Genomic DNA, 13,608 nt, shown 5'->3' on the forward strand with positions numbered 1-13,608 from the left:
GTCTCTATTTGTTAGAGTTCGAGTCAATGATCAACGCACCATTAAAACATAGGGAGGTGATTAGGGAAGGACGCATTCAAGAGCTAATTGGAAGGATTGGATAATAATGTGTATAAAATGCTAAAAATGGTAAAGAAATAGGGATGAGTAATGGCTAAGAATATTTATAGACAATGTGGCATGATGCAGAGAAACACCCAGATCAGTTGGACCACCAAACTTGCAATGTAAATACTTGTTCTGCTTGACTCGAAATAACATAATTCTACCAGTTTCGACACTGAATGCCTCACAAAAAACTGAAATATAGATATATTCAAGACTGGCTATCAAGGGCAAGCCTTGGCTATCAAGGGCAAGCCTTGGCAATAGGGAAAATCCACCCAATATTGAAGCTCACAAATGCAAGGGATGGACCCTGCAAAGATCGGAAATATAAGTCAATAATCAAGAAAAACTAGGCATAATTGAACCAAAGAGAATAATAATGAAAGAACCATTATCAACTCCCAAAACCATAGTGGGAAGAGGAACTATTAACAGGGCTCCAACAAAAAATTGAAAGACTAACAGGGAACGAATAACATGGAAAGGGTGGTTCGGGAGAAGTGCACAAATTGATAGAGACTCGAGTCAGACTTGTCCAGAGTTTTTTAGTAGAGATTATAGATAGATGAAATACATGGAGGAATGGAAGAGCACTTAGGTGCAATTCTGACAGACAAAATTGACATGGAGAGAAAGGCCACAATATCAGTGGCTCAAACTGGAGCAAGGCCATAATTCGCCCGCTCTGATAACATGTTATACATCACTATGGTGAAGACAAAATATGAAGGATAACCATTGAATTCATATGTTATTCACATGATATACCTTTTATAATACATTGGAGCGAATGTTGGATTCCATATTCCAAGGTCTCATGGACTCCATTTGACTACTCACATTCCACACCAACCCCTGGAGGATTAGGTGTCCAACATTCATGTTCCAACGTCTCTTGGTTTTAAAATTCTGGGTTAGGTTTTGTTCTGGCTAGGCAACTGGGTTTTGACTCTTATATTTTTTTGAAGGAGTGTCCCTTTCAACATTAAATCCTAGAATTGTGATAATTTGATTTGTATGTATGCATTTTTGTTTCTGTTCAATACTCTATAAAATTTTGTATCCCAATTCATGTCTGTGACTGGAAAAATCTAGGGATCTGGTGTTTTAGTCTCTATGGTTCTAAGTCTCCATTGTTAAATGTGATTGTGGGGTTTTGTCGAGGATCCATGAATCCTCCAAGTGCAATATGGATATCTATGTAACCTCATGTATTTCGTATTTTTAGTGAAATAAACACATTAGGTTATATATATATATATATATATATATATATATATATATAGAGAGAGAGAGAGAGAGAGAGAGAGAGAGAGAGAGAGAGAGAGAGAGTAATAATGTAAGTATGTGTTATTTATCACTACACAAAAGATATTATTTAAGTAACATAAATTCTAAGGAATTTTTTTCATGGAAAATCAAGGTAGGTCAACCTGAAGGGACCACACCCCCCAACCAAACTAATCCAAGCCTAACCCAAAGGTGTCGAGGAGAATTAAAAATGTGACCTCCCAATGGAAAAGCGCTTTAGCAATAGAAGCTCGACCAATTGGGCTAGCATAAATTTTAAAGAATTATACATTTGTTTAGAAATTAAACAAAATTAAAATCAATATAGATTTATTTTTCTTGATATAAAATAATTTTAGAACTCTAGTTGTAGTTCTCTACCTTCATATAATTTTCTATTAGATTTGCAATTTCCATCTCATATTGCTTGGATCACTATCCTCCCTTGACTGTAATATTCTGCTGCGTGATTTTACTAAAAATTTTACAATAATTTTCAAACCCTTGTTGCAGAATCAAAATAACCAAAAATAACATGTGTTCATAGTAAACAAATTTAAATAACAATTTTACCAGTTACGATAATTAAAACAAAGTGCATGCAACCAAAAATAGGGAACATAAAATAATATGAAAAATGAAACCAATTTATTTACTAGTAGCTAGAAAAACAATACATGCCAATACAATTAACAATGAAGCCCTTGCTAATGGCATGCACAGCTGCTCAAATTGCTAAATTGAAACATTGAAGCACACTTGTGAACCCCGGATGGATCCACCAAGGAGATATCACAACAAGGATTTTGTCTTGGGATCAAGATGGAATTGGCCACGCCAATTTCTCTACAAAATACACAATATGATAAACAAATCCAGGATACCCCAAGTTCCTTTCTCCTTGTCTCTTTTAAAGAGATAATAGATCCTTCTTCAATCTTCTATAATCCTCATTTCTCATCACGAATATTGGGGTTTCACCAATACCATGGAAAATGCCACGACCAATTACCACAACAAATATGATGGTCCAATACCATACTTTTCCTACCTTTACACAGGAAATGTTTTTTTGTTCTCCTGCGGCCTGGCTTCCATGAATGTTGTAATTCCATATTTTCCACACCATAAGGGAAATAAGAAAGAGGAACATGACAAATCCTCCCTCCCCAAGATTTCTTGCCCTCAAGCAATCCACATCTGTCTACCAGTCTAGATGTCAAATGCATTTGTGAACTAATGCCAATATCCTAGATGAACCACTAATTCACCATGTGCCTCCATACCACCTATCATGGATGGATATCTCGATGTCCATATCTCAAGAAGCCTCAAAATAATTTGCTCGTCAATAGAACCATTATTGTGTGAACCACCAGAGGTATCCAAATGCCAAGATATCCACTAAGTTGGGCCCCTGGTTTCCATAGATCTAGCATACTCCACAAGGTACCAACTCAAGATCTCTAACCATCAAATCCCATGGGAGGAATAGAATGCATGAATACCTGTGTATGGATCAAACCCACCATGTTGAGGTTGTGCAATGCTGAATTCATGTTGCTTGGCTTGCTTAACCTACAAGGTCAACCTAGAAAATTCTTCCCCCTTTCCTCTAATGTACATAGGTGGGATGATAGAGCTGCAAACCATGTCAATGTATCCCTGAAACTCTGCAACTCCAAATTGTAATATTCTTTCCCCTAGGCTAGGGATTTTAGCCTTCCCTCTACATTATTCATCTTGGTTAATGACTTAGCACCTACTACCCAAAATTCCTCAAAAATATTGATCTGTTGCAATATGGTTTCTCGGGGTGTCTGAACCTCCTTATCCTTTGTCATGAGATCTATATTGGCATGCTCAAGCTCTCTATGGTGGCCTTCCTCTACAAATATTGTTGCCTCGCTAAATTCCTCTTTATCTACTTGTACCACATTAATAACTAGCTCCAAATATGGATGATCTACTACCTCAGTTAGAAATCCAACTTCAACTTCTAATTGGTTATGCACATCATGTGTATTTTCCTCATCATACCTACGTACCTCTAAGTTTTCATAATGTTGGTTCACCACTACTAGCTCATCTTGAAAGTCTCCCTGAATGCTCATAGAATCAACTTGTTTTTAGGCGAAAAACTACTAACACCCACACTTCACTGCTTGTATTCTACATTGATTTCCTCTTGGAAATCTACGGACTCAATTGTACAAGATTCTACCTCATCAACACAATTAGGAATAATTTCCTCCTTCCCTTATCCATGCGCTTCTAAGTGCTTATTATGATGGATGATTATTATCATCTTTAAGAATAGTCTTTTCGGTAGAAATCACATAGGAGAAAAAATTTCCGAAGTGTTTCAAACCAACTAGTGTGGTTCATCATCAGGACCAAAAGATCATATAACGACTAGTATATGAAATTAATATTTCATATGATAGTTGTTATATGCTCTTTTGGTCTCTACATCGCCCTTTATTTAAGCATGTGACATGATCCGCATCTTCTTCTAGTCCTGATGATGAACCACATTGGCTGGTTCGAAACGCGTCGACAAAATTTTATCCTATGTTATTTCTACTAAAAAGACTCTTCTTAATGTAATATGAATCAAAGAAGCCTAAATTTAGAAATATTATCATCTTATCCTACGGGTCTCTTTGAATAAAATCGTGTTGCTGATCACCATATATACTTGACTACTCATATTCTTCATGGGTGCTTTCTTGTAAATCAATGGCCCCAATTATAGAAGAATCTTTATGGTCAGAAGGAATATCCTCCTTCTTTTCCCCTATGGTCTCCCTCCAATCACCTAGGCATGAATGGTTAGGTTCCCAATGTCCCTTATAGATAAAGCATATACCTTTCCTTCTTATCTCTTTCTTGCTACTAGTTTTACTTCCTTTGTTCTTACTTTTTCCATCAATCCTCGTTAGTTCCTTCTAAGTCAACTACCTTATGACTATTTTTATGTTATCCCTGACCAAACTATCAACTAGTTCATAAGCAACAAGTGATATGCTTAGTTCCTCTCTCCAAATGACCAACAATTTGGATATTAGCATTTTGTATATGGCATCACCTTTACCTATGAACATGGACAAAATATTTTGCATGTTTATTTTGACACTGTCTAGATGAGTTGTTGTAATTCTAGTGCAAAATTACTAGAGCATTTGAAAGATTAAGTTGTCACATTCCAGATCCAACATGATTGTACCAAATTTTAACTCTACCATGAGTTCTAAAATTTTGTGCCTACTCTTAAAGGTAGGAAGCATGATGTTGTCCAACCCTTGCAGGGTTTCTACTATTAGTTGCAATATCTCACTCATGATATCATTATTAAGGTGGAAGTGGCGATGTTAATGCTATGATCTCACTAAGATAAGAGGCGACTGTGAGATTGACCTCTTCACATCTCCCAAAATTTGGGTTATATCAGAGAAAGCATGGACGACTTGAGAGCCCAATTGAGTTTCTTCCATTCTGATTGCCCCATCATGGATGAACATGTGTCTAATTCCTCTAACTTATGAAGGGGAATTGCCAACTTTGTTCATTGAAACTCAAAACCGAGTGTGAGGAGATAAGTCTCTATTCCTTGTCCTTCCTTCATCTACCACAGGTGATTTTGTTACATAATAGCATGGTCTCTTTTCGAGAAGGTTTTGCTACAATGAATTTTTCATTGGTCTAAGGAGGTATTACTTCCTAGAGGTACCCAACTTTGATCCGGACTTAAACAGGAACGCAACAAATTACAGAGATAACGATAAACACAGATATGTAGCGGAAATAATACTTCATTTCATTGATGTAAAATACTGAAATATGCTTACAAACAGTAATGGAAATAAACCAGCTAGGGCGATGGTAGCTTATCTCTGAGAAGAGATGTGGTGGCTACATGCCTCTGAACTGTGTTACAATGAGGCTCGAAGGCCTATTTATTGTTGACAAACAATGGAAAACCCTTAACATTCCAAAACCTAACCCTAGAAGATGAAACGCCAAACTATGGGCCCCGTTTGGGTAAATTGGTACATCAACTTCCCGGGGTCGTAACTTTGGCATACGATCTCCATTTGACGCGTACAATAGCTCGTTAGAAAGATCTATCTGAGAACTACCACTTTGGGAAGGGAAATGTTGCCTCTAGATTTCTCAAAAAACATCGTTTAGGGCCTCAAAACGGCTCCAGAAGTTCAGGACCCGAAAAACTGCTAAAAATAGTAAACTATGCTATAATTTACGAAACTGAAAAGACTAAAAGAGATAGTTGTGGGGGTCCAATTGGGATAGGTGGGTGGCCACCAACATCCACCTGGATCATTCCTCCCCCCTTAGGAAGCAATGGTCCCCATTGCATTGATTTCCTCCATCTGCTGAACATGGTCCTTGATGAGCTATTCTGCAATCTCTGATGTGTCCAAAAATGGTGGGAAGCATGGTCGACGATGGTCCACATTGAACACTTGGTGCAAGCGAAGGAATGGAGGAATGTTGTGCTTCAAAGCATTATTTCCCGTAGCCTTGGTACTGGTGTAAGGACCATGTCAGAGTGGTCTGAGTTTCTGATGGGTTCTCGTAAGGCGTTCTCTCTACAGATGTAGCCAAACTTTGTCGCCCACCTGAAACTTGCGTGGTACCCCTGTGGGTGAGGAGAAGTTGTTCCTGTGTTCTGTCATGACCATATCACTTTGCTGCTACTACTGCATGGAGGAACCCTTTGCGGGGGTCATGGATGTAGCAACGATCTTCCCCTCACTTTGGGGGTGAACCAGACAGATGAATTTCTTGGTCTGGGAGATGAGCTTGCTGCCTTTCTTAGCAATGATCAGAGAGGTGGCAGTAGGTGGGGCTACCTCTAGTATCCTGTATAATGAATTATCCAAAGAAATAATGACAGTGCGAGGCCTTGACTCATACACAGCATGTCGCCTCCACAAGTATGGCTGGCCTAATAGTGCATCGCAAACATCCAGAGGTGTAACATCACACAATACCTCGTCTGTGAAGGGCTTGATGCTGTAGGGAAGGCGACACTATTAGCGAACTTTGAGATCTCGTCCTTCATGAAGCCACCTGATACTGTATGGTTGCGGGTGTGGTGTAGTCGGTAGGCCCAACCGCTTCACGACCTCTGCAGAAACGAGGTTCTTTTGGCTCCCACTGTCAACAATGAATTGCAACGGCGAACCCTTCACCCACATTTGTGAGTGGAAAAGACGCTCCCCCTCCTCTGGATTTTCAGGCTCATTTTTTTGGATCTTGGCAGTGGCAACAGTGGCACTGGGATTTGCATCAATGATTTGATTCCCTTTGCCATTCCCCTTGCCAGGTTCTGGCTCAGGGTCGAAACATGCATTTGATTCGGAAGCCTTCAACTCAGCGACCAATGACTGCTTGGTCCGACACTCACTTGTGTTATGAGTGGGACTCTTTTGGAACTCACACCACTTTCCTGTGTCCTTCTTCGACTTCGTGGTGTTGTTCTTTTCTTGCGGCTTTGATGGGTTGTCTTGGGTCACCCCGCCTTGGCTTTGTCCTTTGGGCTTCGGATTTGCAGACCCAAAGTCTTGCTTCTTCTGTTTGAACTTTTTCTCGATTTTGACAGCGTATCGGTATGCTGTGCCGAGTGAGGAGATGTTCAAGAACTCCATCTCTTCCTGGATGTATTTGTGTAGGCATCCGTGGTATATGAGTACCAGATGTAGCTCAGAATCTTTGATATACCCAACTGTGTGTGAAGGGTATGAAAACTGTTTGTGAACTCTGGCACATCTTGGTCTTGTCCCTGCTGCAGTCTGGTCCATTTGATGTATTTGTCCTCATAGCTTTTGACAGGGTAGTACTGCTCCTTGATGGCATCTCAGAAGTCATTCCAAGTGGGTGTGGCTGAAAACAGTGAGCCTGTACTTCCATGCTTCTGCTCACAGTATGTTTCCCACCAGTCCTTGACGTGGGGGGCTGCTTTGAGAAGAGCGAAAACAATCTTTTCCCTACTCAAAAATTCATGAACAGAAAAATAACCCTCTAGCAGATTTAACCATTTATCTACGGCATCTGCATCTATCTGACCCTCGAATATGGGGATTTCAAAATTAACTTGTACCTTAAAGGGCGTGGCGTTTCCAGAGTAGCTACTGGAAGCCAATGCGTCGCTTCTGGGTAGCCGCTGAAGGATCTGTGCAAAGCTATCCATCATCGCGTTCCTTTGTCACTCGAGGGCTTCTTCGAGCAAGATTTTGATAGGATCTCCTGTCCCCTCGTCTTTCTTCTCATCCGCCATGGGAGGCTGTCGGGATTTGCGAGGCTGGTCTTGTAAAGGTTCGACCAGTTCAAGCCCTAACTCCTTATATCCCGACCTCATTGGGGACATGCAAAGAAAAACAGAGAAAAAGCAGACCGCTCTGATACCACTGATCCGGACTTAAACAGGAATGCAACAAATTACAGAGATAACCATAAACACAAATATGCAGCGGAAATAATACTTCATTTCATTAATGTAAAATACTGAAATATGCTTACAAACAGTAATGGAAATAAACCAGCTAGGGCGATGGTAGCTTATCTCTGAGAAGAGATGTGGTGGCTACATGCCTCTGAACTGTGTTACAATGAGGCTCGAAGACCTATTTATTGTTGAGAAACAATGGAAAACCCTTAACATTCCAAAACCTAACCCTAGAAGATGAAATGCCAAACTATGGGCCCCGTTTGGGTAAATTGGTACATCAACTTCTCGGGGTTGTAACTTTGGCATACGATCTCCGTTTGACACGTACGATAGCTCGTTAGAAAGATCTATCCAAGAGCTACCACTTTGGGAAGGGCAAGATTGGTTCATGGACCCATGTTGCCCCTAGATTTCCCAAAAAACATCGTTTAGGGCCTCAAAACGGCTCCGAAAGTTCAGGACCCGAAAAACTGCTAAAAATAGTAAACTGTGCTATAATTTAGGAAACTGAAAAGACTAAAAGAGACAGTTGTGGGGGTCCAAATGGGATAGGTGGGTGGCCACCAACATCCACCTGGATCATTCCTCTCCCCTTAGGAAGCAATGGTCCCCATTGCATTGAGTTCCTCCATCTGTTGAGCATGGTCCTTGATGAGCTGTTCTGCAATCTCTGATGTGTCCAAAAATGGTGGGAAGCATGGTCGACGACGGTCCACATTGAACACTTGGTGCAAGCAAAGGAATGGAGGAATGCTATGCTTCAAAGCATTGTTGCCCGTAGCCTTGATACTGTTGTAAGGATCATGTCGGAGTGGTCTGATTTTCTGATGGGTTCTCGTAAGGCGTTCTCTCTACAGATGTAACCAAACTTTGTCGTCCACCTGAAACTTGCGTGGTACCCCTGTGGGTGAGGAGAAATTGTTCCTATGTTCTGTCATGACCATATCCCTTTGCTGCTGCTACTGCGTGGAGGAACCCTTTGCGGGGGTCATGGATGTAGCAACGATCTTCCCCTCACTTTGCGGGTGAACCAGACAGATGAATTTCTTGGTCTGGGAGATGAGCTTGCTGCCTTTCTTAGCAATGATAAAAGAGGTGGCAGTAGGTGGGGCTACCTCCGGTATCCTGTATAATGAATTATCCAAAGAAATAATGGCAGCGCGAGGCCTTGACTCATACACAGCATGTCGCCTCCACAAGTATGGCTGGCCTAATAGTACATCGCAAACATCCAGAGGTGTAACATCACACAATACCTCGTCTGTGAAGGGCTTGATGCTGTAGGGAAGGTGACACTGTTGGCGAACTTTTAGATCTCGTCCTTCATGAAGCCACCTGATACTATATGGCTGCGGGTGTGGTGTAGTCGGTAGGCCCAACCGCTTCACGACCTTTGCTGAAACGAGGTTCTTTTGGCTCCCACTATCAACAATGAATTGCAACGGCGAACCCTTCACCCACATTTATGAGTGGAAAAGACGCTCCCTCTCCTCTGTATTTTTGGGCTCATTTTTTTGGATCTTGGCAGTGGCAACAGTGGCACTAGGATCTTCATCAATTATCTGCTTTCCTTTGCCATTCCCCTTGTCAGGTTCTGGCTCAGGGTCGGAACATGCATTTGATTCGGAAGCCTTCAACTCAGCGACCAATGACTGCTTGGTCCGACACTCACTTGTGTTATGAGTGGGACTCTTGTGGAACTCACACCACTTTCCTGTGTCCTTCTTCGACTTCGTGGTGTTGTTCTTTTCTTGCGGCTTTGATGGGTTGTCTCGGGTCACCCTACCTTGGCTTTGTCCTTTGGGCTTCAGATTTGTAGACCCAAAGTCTCACTTCTTCTGTTTGAACTTTTTCTCGATTTTGACAGCGTATCAGTATGCTGTGCTGAGTGAAGAGATGTTTAAGAACTCCATCTCTTCTTGGATGTATCTGTGTAGGCAGCTGTGGTATTTGAGTACCAGATGTAGCTTAGAATATTTGATACCTAACTGTGTGCGAAGGGTATGAAAAATGTTTGTGAACTCCAACACATCTTGGTCTCGTCCCTGCCATAGTGTGGTCCATTTGATGTATTTGTCCTCATAGCTTTTGACAGGGTAGTACTGCTCCTTGATGGCATCCCGGAAGTCATTCCAAGTGGGTGCGGCTGAAAACAGTGAGCCTGTACTTTCATCCTTCTGCTCGCAGTATGTTTCCCACCAGTCCTTGACGTGGGGGGCTGCTTTGAGAAGAGCGAAAACAATCTTTTCCCGACTCGAAAATTCATGAACAGAAAAATAACCCTCTAACAGATTTAACCATTTATCTACGACATCTGCATCTATGTGACCCTCGAATATGGGGATTTCAAAATTAACTTGTACCTTAAAGTGCGTGGCATTTCCAGAGTAGCTGCTGGAAGCCAATGTGTCGCTTCTGGGTAGCCGCTGAAGGATCTGTGCAAAGCTATCCATCATCACGTTCCTTTGTCGCTCGAGGGCTTCTTCGAGCAAGATTTTGATAGGATCTCCTGTCCCCTCATCTTTCTTCTCATCCGCCATGGGAGGCCGTCGGGATTTGCGAGGCTGGTCTTGCAAAGGTTCGACCAGTTCAAGCCCTAACTCCTTATATCCCGACCTCATTGGGGACATGCAAAGAAAAACAGAGAAAAAGAAGACCGCTCTGATACCACTGATCCGGACTTAAACAGGAATGCAACAAATTATAGAGATAACCATAAACACAGATATGCAGTGGAAATAATACTTCATTTCATTAATGTAAAATACTGAAATATGCTTACAAACAGTAATGGAAATAAACCAGCTAGGGCGATGGTAGCTTATCTCTGAGAAGAGATGTGGTGGCTACATGCCTCTGAACTGTGTTACAATGAGGCTCGAAGGCCTATTTATTGTTGAGAAATAATGGAAAACCCTTAACATTCCAAAACCTAACCCTAGAAGATGAAACGCCAAACTATGGTCCCCGTTTGGGTAAATTGGTACATCAACTTCCCGGGGTCATAACTTTGGCATACTATCTCCGTTTGATGCGTACGATAGCTCGTTAGAAAGATCTATCTGAGAACTACCACTTTGGGGAGAGAAGCATCGGTCCATGGACCCATGTTGCCCCCAGATTTCCCAAAAAACGTCGTTTAGGGCCTCAAAACAGCTCCGGAAGTTCAGGACCCAAAAAACTGCGAAAAATAGTAAACTGTGCTATAGTTTAGGAAACTAAAAGACTAAAAGAGATAGTTGTGGGGGTCCAAATGGGATAGGTGGGTGGCCAGCAACATCCACCTAGATCAATCTTTTCCCCAGTTCATTAAGAAGGTTCTTGATGCTTTCTAGGGGCTCTTCAAAGCACATATTCCCATATACAAGATACTGTAAGATACCAAAGTAGGAAAATATGCAAGAATACACTAATTCTTCATAGGGAGATTACATCAAACATTTTGTTAAATAGTTACCATGCAATCTGAAATAAATCAAACAAAAAGAGACATGGAGGTAATTTTATCAATTATTTGAGCTCAATCACTTGTTAAAAATGGCGATACTCAGCCTAAATTGACCCTCTTACAGCTTATGGTTTCACCTTTGAAATTGAATAGACCTTAGATATTTTAATATTTAACTTGTTCTCCTTTAAATTTGACTATTGCAGGCTCACTTTGACTTTTGAGTTTAAATAGACATCAACAGGAAACAACACATACCAATATGATGCTTCAAACAATACTGAATAATAGAACCACATACAATGCTAATATAAGCTTGTATAACAACGAACTTAAACATGCACATTCATTTCATAGTCTAGGCACATGTATGTACAAAAAACAATGAGAATAGAGGAACTTGGTACAATTTTAGTGTAGACACTTCGACATTTCAGGATATATAATGAGAAACCCCAACAATGTGATGTTGAGATTCAAAGGTGCAAGATAGCTAAATGTTCGACCTTCTTTCCACAACATTCTCAGCCTCATGAATGGTCAAATTAATGATTTGTTGACCCCACAACTTGTGCCTCCAATTGGCTATGTAAACCCAACATACAAGAGTAAAATGTTGGGTCTTAAACCACACATATGCACCAGCTTCATGAACCACAGATCCAACCTAGAAAATGTAGTGACATGTCCCTTCTCTAGAGGTATCTCAACTCTATTGTAGTGGGTAAATTTAAGAATCACACTTACGTTTTCTGCTAGCTCCCCAAATAGAAACTCGAGCCCCAAACACATGCTCTTGAAATTATGATGTTCACATCCTGTGATCAGATCCACATAACGCTATATCTCAATGGCTCTATATCAAATAACAATATGACTAGTAGACAAGAGAAATTGTAGCCTCAATTTGATCTGTTGTATAAATAATCGCTTGTTATCCATGGAAAACCCTAACAATAGTGATGCGCTCAGCCTTTTGAACATGAATAGCTTCTTAAATTTTTAGAGAGATTCAACCCTTTTTATATGCAATTCGCTCACCACTTGGAAGAGAAAATTCACATGTAGTTAATGCAGCCTCTTCAAATTGTAATTCATCCTTAGTGAAACCTAGTTGAGTCAGAGAATGTGGCTTCTATACGCCTCGAACTTGGCCCCTTTAAACGCACTTCATATGGCTCGCGTTTACGGTGAGTTTGGACCCTGCAAAAATTTGACTTCATCCTCAGTAAAATAATGATTATAACTACACAAAAACCCTTGATCTGCTACATTGAGCAATAATTTTGGCTCAACTAAAGGTAATACATCAGCCCTAGTTGCGACTTGAACAAAAATGGTCGAAATTGTGGTATTTAGAGACAAATTCGAATAAGAGGAAATCTAAGAAGAATTCCCATTTAGGGTAGTGGAAATGATTCATTGAAGCTTCTAAGTTAAAATTATGCCGGTGACCCTCATTTATTTCTTGGCTAGGAAACCTTGGCTCCAAATTACACTGATTCAACTACCTCATTAGAGAATTTGTGAGGTAAAATTGAGCCTCAAAACATTAATGTACAACCAAAATCAACTTTATAAGAACCAATAGAATTGAAGATTATGATGTCAAACATGGGGGATAATCCACCATTTTTGGAGTAAAAAGTTAAAATAAAAATAAAAAATACTTTTTCAACATGTATTTTTAACTCATCCCCCTACGATTTTACTCAAATTTCGAGTGAGAGCCCTAATTGGATGCGGAATTTAATTTTTCATCCAATGAGTACCCATCTTGAATACTTTTGATGGAGATGACTACATGAAAAATGAGAAATAGATGAAAAGTGTGATTGCAATCACATTTTTTAATGTATTTCTTATTTTTTTGTAGTAAGATCCATCGAAAGTATTGAACATGGGTACTCCTTGGATGTGAAATTAAATTATGCATCCAAAAATTGCTCTTTCTTGAAATTTGAGTAAAATCATAGTAATATAAGTTGAAAAATTAATTTTAAATTTTATCACTCCAAAATTTGATGAGGTAATCTAATTTTATTTTATTATTTCCACTATTATTTTATGATGTTCCTTAGGAGGCCCATTTTAGACCTAAAATTTATCTATTGCGAATGATGTGATTTTGTATGGGTGTTTGAAAAATGAAACATTGGTCCTTCTCACTATTACTAAAACATTGGTTCTCTTAGTATACTCAAGACTCGACCCAATGATTTGGAGACATGCTGTAGTGATTTGGTATAAGACAATATTCGACCTTTGATGCACTAATAATTCGATC

Source organism: Pinus tabuliformis, chromosome 1_1 (assembly GCF_031772625.1).
Source record: "Pinus tabuliformis cultivar Carrire ecotype Pingquan chromosome 1_1, CPIR1, whole genome shotgun sequence".
Lineage (NCBI taxonomy): Eukaryota > Viridiplantae > Streptophyta > Pinopsida > Pinales > Pinaceae > Pinus > Pinus tabuliformis.